Source organism: Acartia tonsa, chromosome 10, assembly GCF_053477335.1.
Source record: "Acartia tonsa isolate MP-2025a chromosome 10, ASM5347733v1, whole genome shotgun sequence".
Lineage (NCBI taxonomy): Eukaryota > Metazoa > Arthropoda > Copepoda > Calanoida > Acartiidae > Acartia > Acartia tonsa.
Window position 1 is genome coordinate 49,718,496 of NC_137269.1, and position 16,312 is coordinate 49,734,807.

At 33.6% G+C, this 16,312-nt stretch overlaps 1 protein-coding gene and 1 long non-coding RNA gene across 4 annotated transcripts in view; both read right to left on the reverse strand.

Annotated features, from left to right (window-relative positions):
• Nucleotides 1-1,397: 1,397 nt before the first annotated feature.
• LOC145330296 (uncharacterized) lies at nt 1,398-6,934 on the reverse strand. The gene is made up of 4 exons (XR_013883355.1): nt 6,847-6,934; nt 5,974-6,064; nt 5,272-5,359; nt 1,398-2,571 (listed from the first exon to the last, which is right to left on the reverse strand). It is a non-coding gene; the product is annotated as an uncharacterized LOC145330296 (long non-coding RNA).
• Nucleotides 6,935-8,312: 1,378 nt separating this feature from the next.
• The window catches only part of LOC145330301 (uncharacterized), a 72,083-nt gene continuing 64,083 nt past the window's right edge, over nt 8,313-16,312 (reverse strand). For 2 of the 3 annotated variants that reach the window (XR_013883359.1, XR_013883358.1), the window contains exons 3-4: nt 14,824-14,911; nt 10,054-10,143 (exon numbers count right to left, since the gene is read on the reverse strand). The gene's annotated coding sequence lies outside the window, so the exon portion shown is untranslated. Of the gene's footprint in view, nt 8,341-10,053; nt 10,144-14,823; nt 14,912-16,312 lie in introns of those variants that run through there. The other variant, XR_013883357.1, reaches the window with a different exon arrangement.

Genomic DNA, 16,312 nt, shown 5'->3' on the forward strand with positions numbered 1-16,312 from the left:
GAATAGAAAAATAATGAAAATATTTAGATAAATTAGTTTAAAACCCAAACATAACAGAGTTTTCGTACTGAAGAAAAAAAATTCTTAGCTAACTGATTAGTTCTTTAAATCATAGTATAGATGTATAACCAGACAACTACTAGGATCCTGATAAGGACCATTTTTGTCTGCTAGCAAATTGCTTTCTGTTCTTGGCTGTGTTAATAATCGATCCCGATGCCATGCATTGATTTAAAGACCCGATTAGAAGACTGCACTAGGTCCTTGGGAAGGGCACAGATAGATTTTGTTATTTACTGTTTAATAGTAACAGTAACAAGCCGTTTTCACTCCACAGGGGTAGCATATGCCGCTGACAATTTGTCAGTGTTTCTGTAACAATGTGGCTTTTTTTATGGATATGGGATAGGGTTGTCAGCCCTAAGCCTTATGATTGCGGTGTAAAACGTCCATTTGCCCATCAGAGAACCAACCCTTTGATTGCACGACCTTTGTCTGAGAAGTCTTAACTGTACATGGTAGTGAGTTGCGCCTGTTTTTGGGGCCAAGGCATTCCCCCTACTCTAAATATTCATGTTCTGCACCTTACATAGCAGCAGTAGGAACCATTTTTACGTCTGTAGTTATGACGCGGTGTCAGACTGAGATTAGAACCTATCACCTTCCCGACGACGAGCGGATGAGCTACGCGTTGAGCCACGAAGCTTCTCATAAGTCAAGGAAAGGTTTATAACCAATTTGGAGGATGGTACATTACCAACCGACAAGAAATAGCCCCAGGAAACAAATCCATCTACCAAACTTACCCCCCCCCCCCAAAAAAAAATACAGGAAGGTCATTATGATTTTTAAAAAAGTAGTTTTGTATTTGAAGATCTCAAGAACTGTTGGAACGATATGGCTCTCCTTTATAGTTTCAGTAAAACCCTTCACCCACCAAAAATTATTATTTAAATATAATCTCCCTAGAGACTTCTAGTACGGCATAGCCGCTAAGTTAGTATCTAAACTTGATGAAAAACTGCGTATATTCTGTTTTAAAACATACTTAAATTATGACTTGATTATAGAGATTCTTTGCTTAAATTTTATTTACCTTGTTGAATAAAAAGAAAGTTGTTTCAGAAAAAGTTTAAATCAGCATGGTTAAAAAGGACTTACGGACTTTTCTTGTAATGTTTTTAGAGTTGCTATGCTTTGAAGTCGTACCTAACTGTAACAGGATTCATTACCCAAATTTTGACAGGACAATTCTAACATGCCTAAATAATGAAAAGAGCTAACCGTGACGTGCGTACGGACGTACAGAACCTAGTTATAAAAAACTTTGATAAAAAAAAACAATGTTTATTTAATTTTACAATATTTATTGTTTATTATAGAAACATGTTGTCAAAATATAAACAAAATAATTATCATTCTAAACACAAATATTATATTGTATACACTATACACTAAAAGGATGTCATTCTATCTCATAAACGGTTGGATAAAAATTCACTAATTTTAGAAGTTTGGTATTAAACTGAGAAAAAAAGTCTTTAAGCAAGAGGCGATGTATTTAGTTATATGATAAATTATAGATTTTAGGGATATTAATTAAAATTGAATAAAAAATTATATTGTATTTTTAGAATTTTATATCAGAAAGTAAAATAATATTTATAAATCTCTGATGAAATAATTTACAAAACTCTCATTCATTTACATTTAAATAGAGAGAGGATCAATATTGCCAGCTCTCATCTGGATAGAGAGAGGATCTTCTTCAAATATTTCTTCTTCTTTAATTTCTTCCTTGATATAAACTTCTTCACAATTAATGAAACTAAAAGATACAGATGGTGGAACTGTATTACTACAGCTTTTAATCATTATTAAATGTCCAGGGGATTTTTCATGTCTTGATAACTCTAAACCAGAGATATAATGTTTGTCACAAAGTTCACATGAGTATGGCTTCTCACCTCTATTGATCCTTTCATGGACAGCCAAATCCCAACCAGATTTAAATGTCTTTTCACATTGATCACATGAGAATGGTTTAATGCCCGTATGAATTATTTTATGTCTATTCAAGTGACTACTCCTTGCAAAGGTCTTTTCACATTGATCACATGAGTATGGTTTCTCGCCAGTATGGATTCTTTTATGTCTAGTCAAATCACTACTTTGTTTGAATGTCTTTTTACATTGATCACATGAGTATTGCTTCTCGCCAGTACGGATCCTTTTATGGACCGTCAAATCACTATTTTTCAGAAATCTTTTTTCACATTGATTACATGAAAATGGTTTCTCACCCGTATGGATCCTTTTGTGTCTAGTCAAATCCCTATTTTGAGAAAATATCTTTTCACATTGATGACATGAGTATGGTTTCTCTTCTGTATGAATTTTTCTATGTGTCATCAAACTAATATTCTGAGAAAAGGTCTTCTCACATTGATCACATGAGAATGGTCTCTCACCAGTATGTACCCTCCTATGAACAACCAAGTGAGATATCTGTGTAAAATTCTTGTTGCAAATATCACAAGTATTCATGCTGGTATATCCTCTCACAATCTCCTAAATAAATTAAGATATTAAAACACAAAAAAAATTAGCAACTAAAAACTACAACAAAGATGATAATTCCATAGAAGCAAAGCAAGAAAAAACAGACGTCCAAACAAACAATAAGAATTGTAAAAGTCATATCTAATTCTGATATGCCTAAATTTACGATAAGAGCTATTGTTATAGACATACAGACATATGTAAGAAAGTAGAAGGAAAGGAATAAACAAGGATGTTAACATTTATAAAAGCAAAGCTGACAAACAGAGGTTGATACGGTTTTATTACCCCCCCATCTTTGGGTTATATAACCCAACCACCCCCCCCCCCCCCTTCTCTCCATATTTAGTTTTTATATTTATTTTTTATAATATTTAGCAACTCCTCCTACTGTTCTAAATTAATGATAAATGGGCGGAGTTAGAATTTAATATTTGAGGCAGGGGAGTCAAATGAGGGGTTTCAAAGTTTGGGGTAAGCACCCCTTTATCCCCAACCTAGGACTTCTATGATTTAAGGCGGTAAATATAAATAAATACATACACAAAGAACTGGAAATAAATTGTTATCATAAAAGAAAAACAATATCCATAAAATCCAAGCTCAAATAAACCAGTCTAGCAGAAAAATCCAGGGATCTAAAGGGATAAGACAATGGATATTGAGTTGATGTACATTCCCTTTAATGATGCACATAATTACTCTTTCTGTAGATTAAAATTATTGGTTGAAACGATTGAACACACAACTTAATGAACCAACCAATCAAAATTCACTATTGTCCCTTAAGTTGTTAAGCAAACGAATAATAAAACGTTATTATAAAACTTTGGGTACCTCTGAGAAAAATCTACGATCTATCTTTGATTGCATATTTCTTAAAAAAATTTGAAACAGAGCAGTACAGAAAGAACAAATTAGGAAATGGTCACCAAATTATTTATAAAACAAGGATGAAACCAATCAAAAAAGCGAAGCTAAGAAACAGTAGAAATATAGGATGTCATGGCAGGGGGGTGTCCGTCCCACATCTACCCCTACACCCATGGGATCAGCGCCTGCCGAACCAAAGCTCCAGAAGGAGCAGATGAATTACAGTTCAATGCCAGAGATCTGCCATCTTTTTAATTCACTCGACAAGGAAGTATGCTAGCAGGAAGCTGCTTCTGCTATTGCTATTCATTGCCGGAACCGTGCAGAACCCTGAACCATGGATCTGCCCCAAGTGTTCTAAAAATATCACCCGGGCTCACTACTCAGTTCAATGTTCCAAATGCACCTCCTGGTTTCACCTTAAATGCTCCCCCTTCAAAGCCTTACGCGAGAGGAAGGCCCGCCAGCAATGGGAAGGCTCCAGTTGCACTCCCATCCAAACCCCCCCCCCCTAATTCTCCTACCCCACCTCCTCAAACACAACAGCAACAACACACCAACAACGAACTTGAACTGAACCTATGTCAAATCAACATCAACGGCATCAAGAGCAAGAACACAATATCACAGGCGGCGACTTCAACGCCCACCATGCCAACTGGTTCTCTAAAGGAGAGGAGGATGCCAGAGGAAGAAAACTGGCTGACGAGATCTCAGACTCAGACCTAAGTATTCTGAACGAAGATCTAGACACAAGAGTCACCAGCCAGAATCAAAGCTCCCCTGACATCACACTGGCAACACCATCAATACTGCCATATACATCCTGGACAGTGAAATCCAGTCTAAACTCTGACCATCTACCTATAATAATCAAGCTAAAGGCAGACATAAACACCACCAAGTCTACCGACAAAGTTTACATTAACTTTGCCAAAGCTGAAAGGACTGGTTTCACCTCTTTTGCTGAGAAAAAGTTTTCCAGACTCCCAACCCCCACCTCATCCATCAGGGGAGAGAAGGCATTCAGGAAAATCATGAATGCTGCGGCCCAAAAGTTCATTCCAAAAGGTCGTATTGTTAACGTTCACCACAACATCCCCTCAAGCACATTCAACAAAATCAATGAATGAGACAGGCTCCGGGTGCAACAACCTGACAGTGAACGTTACCAACTTCTCAACAAGGAAATAAGAAATGAGATCAACGACCACCGCAAATCACAATGGCAAGAACATCTCGAAAAATGTGAAGCAGGATCTCAGAAATACTGCAAAACAATAAAAGGCATCTGTCAACCTCAAAAAACGCCTACCAACACTGCCATCAAATTCAATGGTAGGATCATCTCAGCAAATGGGAAGATTGTAAACCTCCTCAATCAACAATACTCACCATCAACACCCAAAAGACCACCAAAACAATTCCGTCAGACCATCAGACACATAAAACGGAAGAAGACCTGGCTACAAACAACAACAACAACAACAGTAGAAATATAAATGTATAAGTTTTAACAAAATTGTAGTAAATTTGTTGCCAAACTGCTTAATTACAGGAAAATAATAATAATAATACTTATTAGTGATGTCAGGTACCCCCTAGTTTAGGAGATAGCACATTGTACCTAACTACTACATGAATCACCATACCAAGTTTGAAATTGAAAGAACAATTCTAACATGACTAAATTAAATGAAAGAGTTTACTATTCCGGACAGAGGTATGGACGGACCGACCTTAATTATAGAAAAGTTCGCTTTAAACCATCAGCATTGAATAGCACAAGAGAATGGGTCTGGAGTAATTAAGTAAAGCACAAAAATATATAAATACCTTATAATATAAAGTAGATCTGTATAATGGATTTCTCTCTGTTCACAATGGATGTTAGTTACTGACTGACAATGATACAATTATCAACCTAAATCATAAACAATAGTTATATTTATTAAAATTAAAGTGCAACAAAATCTCCGCCTATTTACCTAATTATGATGCTCAACCTAGACTCCTCCTACTTATAGGCAGAAGCTGAGTTAGGAAATGTTTCTGTAAAGGTGGATTATAATAAATGAAGATTCTGGCGGGATCGGAATTATTATCATATTGTAAATATGTCCACATAGTTTTTTCAAGTAAAAAAACTCCAATAGTAAAAGTTAATTTATCTTATATGCCTGTCTTGTTTTCAAAAAAAACAGTTTAACGACCAATTCAGCCTAATTGTTTGATATTTATTATAATTCAAAATTATGCTTGCAATCATTTTCTGAACACAAATTAGATGTAAAACAAAATCTGCCTGATAAAAGTTAATTTTTTCTGTTTATCTTCGCGGCTAAACACTATTTAACATATTTGAAATAAAAACAGTAAAGGTTCACTACTCCAAGTACCCAAATTCGGCATATGCAATTCATGCAATTATCTCTTTAAAACAAACCTTTTAAAAAGAGAATATTGTGACTGCAATAATATTGTGCACAGAGGTTCAAATGGATTTAATAACGTCCAACGTTTTAATTAAATAGATACCTTGTGATATAAAGTAGATCTGTATAATAATGAATATTGCTTAGTTCTCTGTGAATGTTAGTTACTGACTGACAATGATCCAATTATTAACCTAAAAAAAAAAAATTACTCATGTACATAAATAACGCTAAACAAAATCTCCGCCCATTTACTCAATGCTATCGGGCCCCTCCTACTTTAATCAGAACATAGATAGATAAACGTTTTTTTGCTAAATAAATATTCTGGCGGGAAATTATTCTTTATCTTTAAGGGTATTAAAATGTTTTTATGTCAATAAATCCAAAAACTCTGAATCTTTTAAAATAATAATCTCAACATGAAACCATGAAAGTTATTGAATCAAATAATAATTATCACAAAGACATTGAAAAAGTTCAAAGTCACAAAAACTTATCCATTAAGAAAAATGGATGACAACATCCATGAGTATAAAAGCACAAAATAATCATTGCTAAGAATTTGGGCAAGGATGTGAATAAGCTTAACGAAACCTCCGCCATTTACTTAAATATGATGCTCAAGGCAGATTCCTCCTACTTTTTATCAGAAACTGAACCAGCAAAATGTGCTATTCTAAATAATGGCGGGACATTGTTTTTTATTTATATGACATAGGCATGATGATGATGAATTACGCTCCTAAATTTTGCTGGAAGCGGAGGGGTGTTAAAACTTACTCATAGGTGTTAAATTTCAAAATTTTGGGAGTGCATCTGCAAGATAAAATAGAATAAATTTCCTAATTGTTTTCGGGGAAGGGTAATCAACCTTTTTAATGTTCCCGAGAGTGAGTAGTTACTCTACCTGAGAGTTATGTCCATCATTATTTTCTCTCAGGGTAAAACCTTTAGTAATAAAAAATTTAATAACCTGTGTTTTTGTAAACAAAATTAGTAGAAAACTTCTTTCTTATTGATATCTATAATCTGTGCATTTTTATTTGTTTATAAATTAATCTGAAAATAAATATTTACATTAGACAATTATCTTTATACTAAAAAACATAAAACTACTGTTTAGTTATATTACAATATTTATTCTACGTTAATATGAAAATATGTTGTCAAAATAAAAAACAAAATATTTATCATTATCAATATATTAAATTCTAAGCTTAAATACAAACTTATTTATAAACTAATAAGATGTCTTGCTATACGTATGTATGCATGGTCATTACTTCTCTTATACAGCTGGACAAACTTTTTACTAATTTAGAAGGATGGTATTAAACTGAGAAAAAAATTCCTTATAAGCAAGGGGCGATGCTTTTAGTAATATGATAAAGTAGAGATTTTAATTTTTTTTAATTGGCTAGTAAATTATGTTGTATGTTTAGATTTTTATATCAGAAAGTAAAATAATATTTATAATTCTCTGATGAAATTATTTACAACACTCTCATTCATTTACATTTGAATAGAGAGGGGATCAATATTGTCAGCTCTCATCTGGATAGAGAGAGAGAGGATTTTCTTCAAATATTTCTTCTTCTTTAATTTCTTCCCTGATATAAACTTCTTCACATTTAATCAAACTAATAGTTACAAAATGTGGAACTGTATTACTACAGCTTTTTATCATTTTCAAATGTCCAGGGGATTTTTTATGGGTTGATAACAAGGAATTAAAGTTGTAATGTTTGTCACAAAGTTTACATGAGAATGGTTTCTTATCAGTATGGATCCGTTTGTGTTTAGTCAAATCACCATTGTGAGAAAATGTCTTTTTACATTGATCACATGAGTATGGCTTCTCACCAGTATGGATCCTTTTGTGTTGAACCAAAGTACTTTTATCAGAGAAAGTTTTTTCACATTGATCACATGAGTATGGTTTCTCACCAGTATGGATCCTTTTGTGTTGAACCAAAGTACTTTTATCAGAGAAAGTTTTTTCACATTGATCACATGAGTATGGTTTCTCTCCTGTATGGAATCTTTTGTGTCGAGTCAAATTACTACTAGATGTAAATGTCTTTTCACATTGATCACAAGAATATGGCTTCTCGCCGGTATGAATTCTTTTGTGGTTAGTCAAATTACTACTAGTTGTAAATGTCTTTTCACATTCATCACATGAGTATGGCTTTTCTCCTGTATGAATTCTTTTGTGTTTATTCAAATTACTATGATTAGAGAAAGTCTTTTCACATTGATCACATGAGAATGGCTTCTCATCAGTATGAAAAATTTTATGAACATTCAAGCTACCACTAGTTGCAAAGGTCTTTTCACATTGATCACAGGAATATGGTTTCTCGCCAGTATGTACCCTCCTATGAACAACCAAGTGAGATTTCTGTGTAAAATACTTGTTACAAATATCACAGGTATTCATGATGGTATATCCTCCCTCAATCTCCTGAAATTATTTATGTGACTTAGAATAAGAACAAGATATATTTCTATTCAGATATTATTAGGTAAGCAACTAAAACAAGGATGACAACATACAATACATAAAGATTTTATTTTTCAACTGTTTATTCAAAATGTTTAAAAAGTCAAGCTGAAGCTAAATAATCATCATGTTTAAAAGGGACAAACGGTTTCCTAGTAATAATCATATAGATCCGATGCTTTCTCATTTATACCTAACTGTTGAAGGAATCATCAAAATCATTAAAATAATCCTGACATGCCTAAATTAACAATAAGACCTATCCTTTACCTAAGTTCTGACGGAAATTGTAGGATGAAAGTTATAAACAAGGAAGACAACATTTATAAAAGCGAAGCTTAACAAATCTAACAAACAAACTTACAATGACAAACATAAAGGATTTTTCAATCATTTTTTAAAACGAAGCTTTTCTATAATTAGGGTCCGTCCGTAATGGTTAGCTCTTTTCGTTTACTAAGGTTCGATTTAAAAAGCATTGAATGTCTATAATCGCCACCAGAATGTCCAAACGTCCATTTCAAACATTTATAACATTTTTAACAACAAACTTGTATGCATTATAATTATCCGATTGATCTTATTGATACAATGTTATAAGCGAATCATCTATATAATTACTATAACCAAGTCCTAAAAATGTGGGTATGTCCTTAAAAATTATTCTGCATGTAAGTAGTTTTTCAACAAATTTACTTACAATTTTGTTTAAATTTTTTTTACATTTATATTTTAATTGTTCAAGTTCTGACACTCTACAAGTGTTAATGTTCGTTTGTCCTACCGTTTCAGAGCTTCGCTTTTATGGATGTTGTCATCCTTGTTTAGGTAAATTTTATTAAAAATTTTGGATACGATGAAACATTTACAACTTTTACACAGAACTTGCAATAACTTTTTTCATGGAAGAAACACATTGATGACAACACCTATAAAAGCTAAGCTCAGAAACCATTACGAAATCTCACACAATAGAGTGTATAATATCTAGATGGCCTCCCCAAAAATTTAATTACTCCTTGCTTTGTAATTTTAATATGATTATGTATATTTAATATTTAAATGTATTGCATTAGTTAATAAATTCTATATAAAATATTTTACAAAAGTTCATATTTTTTACAATGAAATTATAAATTCGTATTGCATGACTGATTTAGAAATTTGATATCTACTTATGTAGTACATATTGTATCGTTTGCCGCGTGACGAACACTAACACTCCTACAAACATTTTGGGTATTTATATTTTGGGGACTCCAATGCCATAGAAATGAGGAGATCATTAAATTTTTTTTGATTATTAGATGAACTGAATTCAAAAATCCTAAAAAGATTTCTCTTGGGAGGCTGTTAAAACCCTCCCGGGACCTTTAAGAAGCTGGAGTGATTGTAAGCTATTTTCTTGGGTGAAAAACCAGATTAATAGAATAGTTATAGCACATAAAAAATTGTTGTAAAAAGGTTAAAAATCAACATGTTTTGAATAAACGTATGGACTCTCTGGTAACGCTTATTGTACCTAATTGTTATAGAAATCAACATGTAAAGTTTGAAATCGATAGAACAATTATAAAATGTCTAAATTAACAAAAAAAGCTAACCATAACAGACGGACGGACCAACCCTGATTATAGACAAGCTTCACTTTTAAAAACATATAAAAATTAGCTACCTATGTAAGATAAGAAGTTTTAATCAATTATTTCTCTCTGCTTAGCACCACGTGAACCTTATCTGACTGAAGATGACTGTAAAACAATCCTAAAAAAAAACTTATATTATGTTTTGAAATTCTTTATCTGAACAAAATATTTATATAATCTCCACCCATTCTATGAGCCTAGAGGTCCAAAGTTGTGCGACTCCTCCCACTACAATATATAGGGTTTAACCATAGAGAAAAAAATAAAAGAGAGGAATCGAAGCAACTAGAAGACGAAAATAGGCAGGTGGCCTAGATGCCTACTCAGCGCTGTTGCCGCGCTAAAATTTATTACTATTCCACTACTTTTCAAATGGAAGGATTAAAAATTATTTAAAAAAATATTTTTTTACTTTTTACTATTTCCATATTTAGGGCAAGAATATTAGATTAGATATTTTTGTTTTAATGTTTTAATTAAAAATTACATAGAATTTTATTTTTATTTTAAAAAATTTGTATATGAAAGATAAATCCTTCTATTTCTAAAAAGGGGGAAATTTTTTTCATAATGAACATTCAGCTGATTCTGACCGCCCACGGCTGTTTGCTAAATATCGCTTTTCTTTTTATTCACATTATTATCTATGATTGACTTACAAAAAGCCCTGGGCGGCTTTTGATTTTCGTCTGCTTCTAAATTTAGGGATGGGGAAGTAGTATTTTACCATGAAAAGGGGGTGAGTATTCATCCTCTTATCCTTTTTCCTTACGGGTTTAACTGTTCAGAAAGGGATAAAATTATTTCAAAATCGTGTAAATTTGGCGGCAATAACAGTATGATTACTATTTCGGTGGTGCCTAATTGATTGCAATTTAATGAAATACAAAATTATATATGTTAGATGGTATTCTTGTAACTTATGCTTGCAATCAAACTTTTTAAATGCACTTCTTTCAACTATCCCTTTGTTGAAAAACTGCTTAAATACAGGATAATGTTTAAAGACATACTTACAATTTTGGTATTTAACTATAGAGATACTTTGATTATAACATTATACCTTGTTGTTCTAAGAAACAGGTATACAAAAATCAGATGATAATACCACATAACAGTTTGTTGTTAAAAATGTTTAAGATCAACATATTTAAGATTGATGTATGGAATTTTGGTAACGATTATTGGCTTATTATTTGGCTACGCTTTCTAAATCTCACTTAACAACTACAGGAATCACCATGCAAAGTTTGAAACCGATAGGACAATTAAAACATACATAAATTAACAACAAAAAAGCTATCCGTTTTGGACCTACGGACGGACTGAAGCTAATTGTAGAAAAGCTTTAAGTGGTGCCACATTTACCCCACTACCTTTCTTTCAAACAGACATATTGCTTGAACTATGATGCTCTAAGCTTTGCATAGGTACTAAAATTCAAATTCTTAAAAATTTTGGGATAAGAGGTTTTAATTAGGGTTGGGCCGGATATCCGGTGTGGCCGGATATCCGGCCGGATATCCGGCCATTTTCAATATCCGACCGGATACCGGATATTGAAACTATCCGGCCGGATATCCGGCTCTATAATTTTTTATACTTTACACCAAAAATCTTTGCTTTTTAAAATTTTAAATGGCTATAATTTTCTTATTATTGAAGCTAGAAGAACATTTTTTCTGAACAAGTTTAACTTTATGTAAATTTATAAAAGATTTTTGAAGAAATTTTTTTTTGCTACTTTAGTATCTGGTAATTTGGCCGGTTATCCGGCCGGATATCCGGTAATTTGGCCGGATAACCGGATATCCGGCCGGTTACCGGATATCCGGCGTTTGAAATCAGCCGGATATCCGGTATCCGGCCAAAAAAGTATCCGGCCCAACCCTAGTTTAATTGTTTGAAACCGTTAGGAATCTTATATTTATTTATCACGTATATTTTATTGCAGGATTCGAGCATCATTTTAGCAGAAGTCAATGAAATGTTTAATGTGATGGAGCCTGCATACCAAATTCATTACATCAGCTAAATCCTATACATTAGTCATTCTTACTCAAATATTTTTGGGTATAGTCCTTTTCGTGGCAACGCCTCTTGAGGGGCGTTTGTGGTCTTTTACAGTAGCTTTTGCTAGGTTATAGGGGTTAGGTTAGGTTAAGTTGGGTAGGGTTATTGCCCCAAAGGGTTAGGCAATTGGCCCCCAGTGCTAGAAATTATAACGAAACGCCTTTAAAAGGGCATGCAAAAGGGTCTATACTCATATGTTTTTCCTTCTTAAAACTTCTCGAGCGAAGGAAGAAAATAAGACAGTCTTTCAGGGTTAATGAGCAATATTTTTAAAAATGAGCATATAAAGGGAAGGGGGGGTTTAATGCAACCATCTTGTAATCAGTGAGCAAATGGCACTTAGAATTCGAATTTCGATCTGAAATTTTGCATGAGTAATCCTTGGTACGTCTATTTTCCCTAAATTGAACAAAAAGTTGGAAACGTATCGGCTGGCGGCTCAGGCATTTAGCCGTTTTTTTGCCTATTTTCAGGGCAAATTCATCATTCATTACGTAGGAATCAACTTTTTAAAACATATTTTTGGTTTAATTCATGTTAAATGATAGCAATAACTATTTCTTAAATTTCTAGTACCAACAGTTACCGGCTAGAACCGTTTGATAACGTTTTGGAGTGGCAAAGAGTTTTATGTGGAGATATGTTTCGTGACTATTTACCTCTGAAGATAGCCCAAAAAATGGCAAAACGGCTGAGCCGCCAGCCGTTACTTTTCCAACTTTTTGTTCGATTTAGGGAAAATAAACCTACTAAGGATTAATCATGCAATATTTCGGATCAAAATTAGAATTCTAAGTGCTCACTGTTTACGAGATGGTTGCATTAAACAACCCCCCCCCCCCTAGATATACCACACTTTTCTGGGATCTTGCTGGGTCAAGTATCAACTGTTGGGAATATCAAAGGATGACTCCATGCAAAATTTGAGCCGGATCCGGCCAAAACCGGCCGTGAATTTTATGAAAAACCGGTTTTTTCCGGTTTTTAGGGGGTATCTGTAAATCGATTCAGCTGGAGCAAAACCGGTTAGAGGTACAAAAAATTTTACTTCACATGAAATTTAGCCAATGCAATTGCCTACAAAAATGTACTTCATCATCAACTTGATTGGACAACTCTTTCCCCTCCTAAATGTCCATTAAAACCTCGGAAACGGCAAAAATCGCCAAAAATCACGCCTTCGGCGGCAAATAACGGCTAAACGGTCAGCCGGAGGCGAATGAAACATAAATAAAGAAATGTCTGCCTCAAAAAGTTGTTCAACATCACAGAGATGCTCGAAGTCTCTAAAACGACTCCTTCCCCTCCTTTAAGGGGAAAAACTGAAAAAACGTGATTTTCAAAAGTATGCCCACTTCGTGGGTGTGGGGGGCACTGAACCCGTCACCCCAGGGTCACCAAATATAAAGTCTAGGCGGCCCACAATGCTGAATTTTCACCAAGTGAAAGTCTTGTGTCATTATCTCTTGTGAGAAAAAAGTTATTAATTAATTAAAATTTCAAATTGTGATTTTTTGATGGATTTCTTTGATGAAATGACAGGCTGGTCAATTTTTAGGCCATTTTTTGCGGTTTTTGGGCCGTCACGCCCAAACGGTTTGAGATAATCTCACGGGACCTTTTGCCCAACCTAAGTCTGGTTATTTGTGAGGTCTAGGAAAAAAAAAACAGACTTATGCAAAAGATTATAATTATAATCTTTACACAGAAAAATGGCACGAGGTGAGGGTTTGAGGGGGCAAAATGAGCCGACCAGCGATTTTTGACGGCACGCAGCGACGTCGTGCTTCATCAAATCCGGGATTTTTTTTTTTTTAGACCTTACAAATAACCAGGCTTAGGTCGGGCAAAAGGTCCCGTGAGATTATCTCAAACCGTTTGGGCGTGGCGGGCCGAAAACAGCAAAAAATGGCCTAAAAATTGACCAGCCTGTCATTTCATCTAAGAAATCCATCAAAAAATCACAATTTGAAATTTTAATTAATTAATAACTTTTTTCTCATAAGAGATAATGACACAAGACTTTCACTTGGTGAAAATTCAGCATTGTGGGCCGCCTAGACTTTATATTTGGTGACCCTGGGGTGACGGGTTCAGTGCCCCCCACACCCACGAAGTGGGCATACTTTTGAAAATCACGTTTTTTCAGTTTTTCCCCTTAAAGGAGGGGAAGGAGTCGTTTTAGAGACTTCAAGCATCTCTGTGATGTTGAACAACTTTTTGAGGCAGACATTTCTTTATTTATGTTTCATTCGCCTCCGGCTGACCGTTTAGCCGTTATTTGCCGCCGAAGGCGTGATTTTTGGCGATTTTTGCCGTTTCCGAGGTTTTAATGGACATATAGGAGGGGAAAGAGTTGTCCAATCAAGTTGATGATGAAGTACATTTTTGTAGGCAATTGCATTGGCTAAATTTCATGTGAATTAAAATTTTTTGTACCTCTAACCGGTTTTGCTCCAGCTGAATCGATTTACAGATACCCCCTAAAAACCGGAAAAAAAACGGTTTTTCATAAAATTCACGGCCGGTTTTGGCCGGATCCGGCTCAAATTTTGCATGGAGTCATCCTTTGATATTCCCAACAGTTGATACTTGACCCAGCAAGATCCCAGAAAAGTGTGGTATATCTACCCCCCCCCCCACCCCTTATTATTTTAGAGGCGTGCAGAAGGGAGCTGTAGGGGGATGAAATGTTAAAATTTTGGGTAGAGGATACCCCATTCACCTTATGATAAAAAGTAGATCTGTAAAATGGATTTCTCTATGTTTACTGTGGAAGTTAGTTACTGACTGACGTTGATTCTATTATCAACCTAAATCATAAACAATAGTTAACTCTTGTTTATAAAAAAGCTAAACTCAAGGCAGACTCCTCCCATTTTTAATCAGAAACTGGACAAGCAATTATTATAGGGATAAAGATTCTGGCGGCAAATTATTTTTTTATCATACATTATTACATGATATAGGTTTTTAAAATGTACATTGTACTGTACATATAGTATTTTGTCAACATATAATAGAAAGTAGATCTGTATAATGGATATCTCTCTGTTCGGTGTGATTGTTACTTGCTGACTGACAATGATACTTTTGTCAACCTAAATCATAAACAATGGTTAAGTCTTGTTTATAAAGAAAAGCTAAACTAAATCTCAGCCCATTTACTGAAATATGATGCTCAAGGAAGACTCTTCCCACTTTTAATCAGAAACTGGACAAGCAATTATTAGAGGGATAAAGATTCTGGCGGCAAATTATTTTTTATCATGCATTATTATATGATATACAGCATGACCCTCGAAAAAGTTTTTTTAAGCATCTGCAGCCTATATTTCTTAATAAAATATTAAAAGATTAATTTTCTACATCAAAGGATATCAAAATATTTTTTTTATATCAATTAACAGCCGAGATTTTAAAAGCCAAAGTTTGGAAAAGGTGCTTGAGAAACTGGATATTGCTAAATATTTCTTAGTTTTTTATTAGTATATTACTTTTTATCAACCAGTTAATAAACAAATAAGAAAGAAGAGCAAGTTTACAATTGATACCTTTTTTATTGCATTAAAAATGTTAGTTTTACATATAAAAAAATACTTTTAAAATTTTATTGAATGCATTTTTTTCTAATAACCATTTACCCATATACCTTATAATATCCCCTTCTAAGCATGACCTTAAATGAACCCCTCCCCAATTTATCCTTATGACCGGAAAGGATTAGCGCAAATTTGACCTAATAAATTAACACCCACTTATACAAACTACTTAAAGACACATAAAAATCATTTAAATTGTTAAATATTTAATAAAAGTTTGTAGCTGTAACTTTTTCGTTTTTTAACTTATTAAATAAAATAAAAATTGTTTGATTTCTGTTTATGTAAACTTTCAATTTGCTACTATTTTTTATGGGATTTCTTTCTGTAGAGGTGTTTTTGCAATTTACACTAATCTAAAAATGCCTTTTAGAGCAAGTGAAAAAAGTGTTTTCAGCATGAAATAAATTTCTTGGAAACATCTTTATATAAGTTTTATAAAAATTATTGAAATTATGAGGAAAACACGTCATTTCACTTTAAAAAAACATTTTTCTTGAAAAGTTACTTTTTCCTCAGCTACTTTTTCAAAACTTTGGCTCTAAAAATCTCAGCTGTTAATTGATGTAAAAAAATATTTTTATATCTACTTATGTGGAAATCTACAGAGAA